At 34.4% G+C, this 7,500-nt stretch overlaps 1 protein-coding gene across 4 annotated transcripts in view; it reads left to right on the plus strand.

Moving 5' to 3' along the window:
* Nucleotides 1-7,500, plus strand: part of LOC144975160 (cadherin-like and PC-esterase domain-containing protein 1) — a 96,876-nt gene that overhangs the window by 22,234 nt on the left and 67,142 nt on the right. The gene's annotated exons all lie outside the window — the stretch shown is intronic.

Consider the following 7,500-nt stretch of genomic DNA (forward strand, 5'->3'; position numbering starts at 1 on the left):
TTTAACAGCTTTGTCTCTGTCGAGAAAAAAAAAACGTAATATCGAGTAAAAAGGCGTCATGTCTCGTTCTACATGTTACGTGTTGCTGTTGATCAGAGACCAGTTGTAAAGCGCTTTGAGCACGTTTAGTGGATATTGCGCTATATAAAAACTCAATTAAAAGAAAAAATTAGATATGACACGTAAAGCAAACAAGAATGATGGATAAGGGTCTTGATATTTATATCGGTCTCCTTTAATATTTCGATTTGTAATTTTCGTGATTTTCTCTGTGTCAAACACATCATTAGCACATTTTCTTGTCTGGACACTGACGTAACGAGAAATGCAATCATTAGAATCATCAGTATCATTATCACCATTTTCCTTTCAACCTTGACATTTTTGCAACTGCTATCTCATCCGCTCAACCGAACGCAATTTTGAGTTAGATTTAACATTATTTTGACTTCGCGAAGTCCCAGATTTGAGAGTTTTTGCCAAGATGAGGGTCATTGAAATCGATTGATATTTGTAGGACGGGTTTTCTGGCCAAATTTTAAAATATAGGTTTTTCCAGAGTACTGCAGTAATTGTCACAGCAAATTCAGTTAATCCTATTATTTTAAAAGTCGTTTAATAATGCTGAAAACGTATATAACGCTTTAACTCCGAGACACCAGACTCTAAGCGATTAAATTACAAATTACTTTGGCTGAAACATACTCATTCACACACACAAGCATACACACACACACACACACAACACACACACAACGCAAACCAGACAGACCTGTCTTGCTTCTCATATCATCTACTAAAGACGAAACAGATAATATGTTTTAAGCGAACGTTTAAAAATAGACAAAGATTCTTTTTCACGAATGCTCTGCGGTAAGGCATTTCAAACAGAGGGTCCGAATTTAACTTTAATGGTCTGCAAAAACAGCTATAAAAACTTATTGAGCTATCTTTGACAATTTTGTTCCACGCAATCACATTAGATACACAAAAATAATTTGTATCTCACTGTTGCCTGTCCGAAAAAGAAGGAGAGAAAAATGATGTCTTTTAAGTTCAGGTTGATTTTGTTACATTTGGTGATGTAATGTGGGTTAATAACTAATGAGCATAGATGTCTGTCTGACTTTTCCTTGGAAGATGGAGAAAACCAGATGTAACTATCTATAACGGGTTTAGAATAATAAGTATTTGAAATCAAGGAAAGATCGTATCGTTTAAGAACTAAAAGGTTCTAAAAACCTTTAAATGCTCAGTGTAACTTTTACGCAAAGATACAATTTATCAATTATATAAAAAGTAACCAATGTCAATTAATTGATAATATTGAGAATCAAATATCAATACATAAATACGTGTCATATTCAATACTCATAGTATAATTTACTGCATTTACATTCATTTGGCATGTCCAACTTGTACATTCGAGAGTTTCAAATAATTGATATACAGAATGCAATAATATTCAATGTCATGTAACATTGTTCATCAAAATCAAATACTATGTTGATAAATTATTTATCATTGGCATTCTTTAAAATATTAATTGAATAAGATTTTTTTGGTCTCAAATTTTAGTTTTTTTTTCCAAATTGTCACAGTTCTCTGCATTAGGTTATTTTTCCTTATAGACGAAGTACTTATTTAAACAAATATCTTAAACTTATCTCCCCCTAGTGTTTGTAACATGCGAATAATTTTTTTTTAAAATCATTATAAACTATATTGTAAGAAACATACACGAGTCTATATAACATATGAATAAGATCACCTCATATTCTACGATATTTTAGTGAAAGCAAATATGGACACATTGTATAATTAAGAGAACCTCCAAACCGCCCACATTCATCACTGCCCAGCAACGTGAGCTTCAAAGTCTCTCTCATCGCCATACAAGTTTTACATATTCAATGACACTTATTTGAAGTTTCAGATTGTGTTTGACTAAACTAATAAAATGTGACTTTTATGTTTGAGCTCTCTAATGGCGAAATGTTCTTTGTTTAAAATCGTGAAAACGTTGCTGCTTGAAGTTCGAAGGAAAAACTAACGATAAGTATTGAAAGTTAAGCTTCAATTTATTAAACGAAGACAGATACAGTGGACTTTTCCGGTTTCCCCTTTATCAACAAAACACGATGAATGAATGAAACACTAAGGACGAATGAGAGATGTTTCATTCATTCATCGTGTTTTGTTGGAAAAGGGGAAATCCGAAACGTCCACAGTATCTCTCTTCGTTTAATAAATTGAAATTTACATGTCAATACTTATAGTTATCATTTTTCTTTAAAATGACAATAGGCTTCAACAGTCTTTGTGAAAAAGTTCTAGCCAGCATAAAGAATAAAAAGTACCAATTTTCTTTGTTTAGAACAAAGCTGCTCGTTTCTGTGCGGACGTGACATCAGACTATTGAATCATATTCCTCCAGTATAACTGTACTGTTGTCGTACTGTGAAAAACAAACACGAATTTCAATTTTGGCCAGAAAACGTGACCTTCAAAAATCGATCGACTAAAGTGACTCATGTTGCCAAAAACTCTCAAACCTGGAATTTCATTGGAAGTGTGGTTATGTGGTCTTGTGGTATGACTCTCGCTTTTGGATCGGAAGGTCCTGGGTTTCAGCCTCGCTAAGCGCATAATTGAGTGTTTGGAAAAGGATCTTCACTCACATTCTCTCACTGTACACAGGTGTAAAATGAGTACTTCGCCATTAACATCGTTGTCTCTGTCGGAAAAAAAACAATAATTGTAATATCGCCTAACTGGCGTCATGTCTCGTATTTTATGTTACGTGTTGCTGCTAGTCAGGGACTTTTTGCAAACCGCTTACGAGCACGAGAGCACGAGAGCACGAAAACAGTTTCATGTCTTCAATATCGTAAACAGTTTTATTCCATCAATGTCGTAAACAGTTTTATGTCATCAATGTCGTAAACAGTTTTATGCCTTCACTGTCGAAAATGTTCATGTCTTCATTGTCGTAAACAATTTCATGTCTTTGACGTCGAAAACAATCTCATTTCTTCAATGACGAAAAAAAAATCACCGTGTTGTCTGAGGGGGCAGTTTTGAACTCAGTGCGTTCCATCCATATATGAGTCTGGGTGGGTTCCTGACCTCCCATAGTGGGCAGGGAGTTACTTACTGTGTCTTCTTTCCCCTTATATCTGTTTTCCAATTTGCTTTCTGTCTTTGTCTTGAAATGAGATTAATTGGTTTTGTCCAGGCCCTGGCCGGATACCCTGGCTGAGAGGGAAACAGTCAAATGTATAGGTCGTTTTGAGAGATTATATTTTTTTCCTTGTAAATTATCTCTCTGTTATGCACTGTATTATGTTTTGTTTACATGTAATGTATAATTTGTAAACATTTGAGTGCATTCCTCTTAAGTAGGGACCTGTGCTTGTGTCTGTATGAGACTTCTTGGTGATCTCAAACTAAGTACACCGATAGTGTGCTCTTGTTATCTACATTTTTTCCTATTTGAACTAATTCCCCTTTGTCTTTCCATTACTTGGGTGCTTTAATTGCAATTCTACAACTTTTAACTATCCCATTTTCGCCCTTATTAATTGAAAGCGCCGTAAAACCCTTTTTAAAAAAATCCATAAAGGAGTGAGTTTTACCTATCATAACTCGTCCGGGCTTTCAGTAGGTCTTGATTGCCATAGGCGGTTTCTCTGCACCACGAACTCTATCTACCTACCTGTTGCGTTGCGTACTAATGGACACATATATTACTGACAATAATAATGTATAAGTAATGGCATAGCATGTCAGCGATAAAGATCCGCCAAATGAATGGCCACACTGACTTTTGTTAATACTGAACGTTAATTGAATATTGGGGAAGAAGAGCAGTTTGAATGTTCAAAGCTTGTTTTTCATGGTAGACTTTGTAATGGTAGATGGGTCAAGTTTAAAAGTTGCGGAAAGTAGTTTTTTCATATATTTGCGTTGTAAACAATTGTTATTATTCGTTTCAATGGTTAGGAAGACAAACAGAATAAAGTAAAGTTCTATGGGGTTTTAAACGCTAATTCCAAGTAAAGTTAAAATATTTGCCTCCCCCCTCACCTCCCCATCCCAACCCCGCCACCCCCCCCCCCCCCGCCCCCTCCTTACTACTGAACTAAAAAGAAATATTGTCGTTTCCCGTATCAATTTGACGTTCCGGTTTTGAACGTTTATATTCTTTGTTTGTTTTGTTTTGTTTTGTCTTTATTTTATTTTTATTTTTTTTTTTTTTGTTTTGTTTTGTTTTTTTTGCTGAAGAATGGTTTTGATTCCGAAACAACACTTGATACGTAGATATATATTCTGTTCCTTGAAAAAATAACTCTAATATTCGTTTATTTCATTATTAGTTTTATTCAATGAAATTTGAAATTAGCAAGCAATTTTGTGCAAACCCTTTGAAATTACCTCGGTAAGCGTGGTCAGTTTTAGAAGTCGCATCGATGACAGTGATCATGTTTATAGTCGAGCGTTATTTCCTTGGGTAAAGCACTTTAAACACCCGACTCGACTCACATGTGCCTCAGGCACAGCGACGGGTACCGTAAGAATATTAGTATAAAAGGGGCGCATAATAGGCGAGTTTTACTGTATTATGAAATGGAAATAATATGGTTCTATGACATGTCGGGAGTAGAATAAAGCTTAATGAAGCGCAATTACCTTGGAAATACACAATATAAATGATTTCTCTTTATCTATCTTTATATTTATTTATCTATTCATTATTTATTTGGTTGTTTGTTTTATGTTTTTTAAAAATTATTTTTATTTATTTATTTATTTAATCTATCTTATCGTATCTTATTTTATTTTATATATCTATTTTATTTATTTACCATTTATTTCTTTATTTCTTTATATTATATTATTTATTTATTCAAATAACCGCAACAACCCCAAACGCCTCCATCACCCCAATTTGAATCCATGACCATTTAAATTTATATGTAAATGTTTCTGTTGATGTTTTAAGTTTTTCGAGCAACCAACCACGCATAGTCAACAACATTTTTCTGCGGCCTTCTTCCACCTGTTTTGTATTGTGGGAATGTTAATGTTAATTATAGATCTTGGTAGTGTGGCCTAATTGGAAAGGCAATAGCCAAAGATTGTAGCGATAAGTCGTGTCTTATGGTAAAAGTAACCGTAATGTACTAAGCTGCTGAAAGCTATGGGCTGTACCTCCTAGATAATAATTATGACGGTTTAAAAAAAAATAATAATAAATTAAATAAAAAGAAGAAGAAGAAGAAGAAGAAGAAGAAGAAGAAGAAGAAGAAGAAGAAGAAGAAGAAGAAGAAGAAGAAGAAGAAGAAGAAGAAGAAGAAGAAGAAGAAGAAGAAAGAAGAAGAAGAAGAAGAAGAAGAAGAAGAAGAAGAAGAAGAAGAAGAAGAAGAGAGAAGAAGAAGAAGAAGAAGAAGAAGGAGGAGGAGGAGGAGGAGAAAGGAGAAGAAGGCGAAGGCGCATTGTTGAGTCCTTGTAAAAAGGCTCTTCACTCATATTCCCTTGGTTCGAGTCCTTCTCTGAGCGGCACATATTCAAGTCATTGAAAAAGGCTCTTATCCATCTCTTTACTTATGTTCTTTTGTTCCACTCCGGTGTAAACTTAGTACATCACCGTAATAGCGTTGTCCCTGTCTAAAATACAAATTTGTCATAGCACTTAACGGCCTTCATGTCTCGTCCTATATGATAAGTGATGCTGTTGAATTGGGCTGGAACCCGTTGTTAAGCGGTTTGTATACATTAAGTAAATATTGTCCTCCAAAAATAAAAGTAAAAAGAAGCTCAAAATGTTTTGGGTTTGTTTTTTTTTTTTTGTTTTTTTTTTTTTTTGTTTGTTTGTTTTTTTTTTTTGGTTGTCTTTTTTTTTTTTGTTTTGTTTTGTTTTTTGTTTTTGGTTGGAGGTGTTATTTGGGAGGGGGGGGGTATTTGTTGTTCTCTCTGTGTGTGTGTGTGTGTGTGTGTGTGTGTGTGTGTGTGTGTGTGTGTGTGTGTGTGTGTTTTGTTTTATCGGGGTTTTTTTTTTTTTGTTTAGTTTTGCTTTGTTATTGTTTTTTTTTTTTTCGTTTGTTTTTCTCGGGGCTTATTTCTTTCTTTTTTAACAATATTTTTTTAAAATTTATTTTGTTTTGGGTCTTTTTTGCTTTTCTTGGTTTGGAGCGCATTTGACTTTCACAAGGCATTTTGTTTTCGTCAACTCAACCTTACCTAATGCAAATGTTATAGAATAACGTGCTGTATGATCTGATTGTGATAGTAGTAGTGACTTACCTCATAGCGATATTGTAGGCTGTGATCTATCAGTAATACATTGTGGGATGGCGGTAAAATAGCTGGCAGCAATAAACTCCATTTACTAAAAGGGTGAACAATTACTATATATATATATATATATATATATATATATATAGAGAGAGAGAGAGAGAGAGAGAGAGAGAGAGAGACAGAGAGAGAGAGAGAGAGAGAGAGAGAGAGAGAGAGAGAAACGAGCCTGAACGAGCGTGGAGGATTTTAGTGTATTAGGGACGTGTATATAAATATATATATATATATATATATATATATATATATATATATATATATATATATATATATAATATACATGGCCTGAACGAGCGTGAGAGATATTTAGTGTATTAAGAACGTCTCGATTCACGAGGGTTGTCACTGTGGTTGCTGGGTATTAACCAAAAATAATAATAATATCTAAGGGAACTTTGATTTTGTGATTAAAATTAAGAATTCTTTGATCCATCCTCTCCACTATTGTGTGGAACAGAATTCATGAGATGTCGACTGAAAGAAAACTAGCCAGGCGTCATTATAAATTATAGATAGTATGCAGATGACGTCGCTCGGGCCTTTGTTATTGTTTTTGCCATCCGCGTTTGTGAGTTGTTCTCACTAAACTGTATGAACCAGACTATAAAAGTTCATGGTTACACAGAGTTTGTCTGTTGGTCCGTTATACTTCCGGATGACAATGTTGTGAACTCCTTGGCCAAGCGCATTCTATCTATATAAACAACAAATTAGACCTGCGTGGTAAACGGAAACCATCAGTGTGATAATGTTCTATTTTTAGGCCATATATTACTCTACTGTATTCTGTTTTATTTATAAACCGTCTGATACCGCAAACCCGACGGTTTCAAGCTGTCTTTACGATATCGTAAATTATTTGACAGTTTTGTAAACTGCTCTGGCGTTTTTTTTTTGTTTTTTTTTTTTTTGCTTTAAAATTTACCAATTACCACCTTTCGTGATAGCAGCCGTCTGTCTCGTCGTGAAATAAAATGTCGGTTTTCTGCCCCTTCTTTTTCTCTTTCTTTTCGTTTTGTTTTGTTTTATTGTTTGGTTTTTTTTGTTTGTTTTTTTTTTTTTTTTGGGGGGGGGGGGGTTGGGAGGGGGTAGGGGGGGGGGGTTCGACGAGTATTTATTTGCAGGTCTTATAATCCAAATGAA

This window comes from Berghia stephanieae, chromosome 6 (assembly GCF_034508935.2).
Source record: "Berghia stephanieae isolate SIO BIC M18660-M18661 chromosome 6, UCSD_Bste_1.3, whole genome shotgun sequence".
In the NCBI taxonomy this organism is placed as follows: Eukaryota; Metazoa; Mollusca; class Gastropoda; order Nudibranchia; family Aeolidiidae; genus Berghia; species Berghia stephanieae.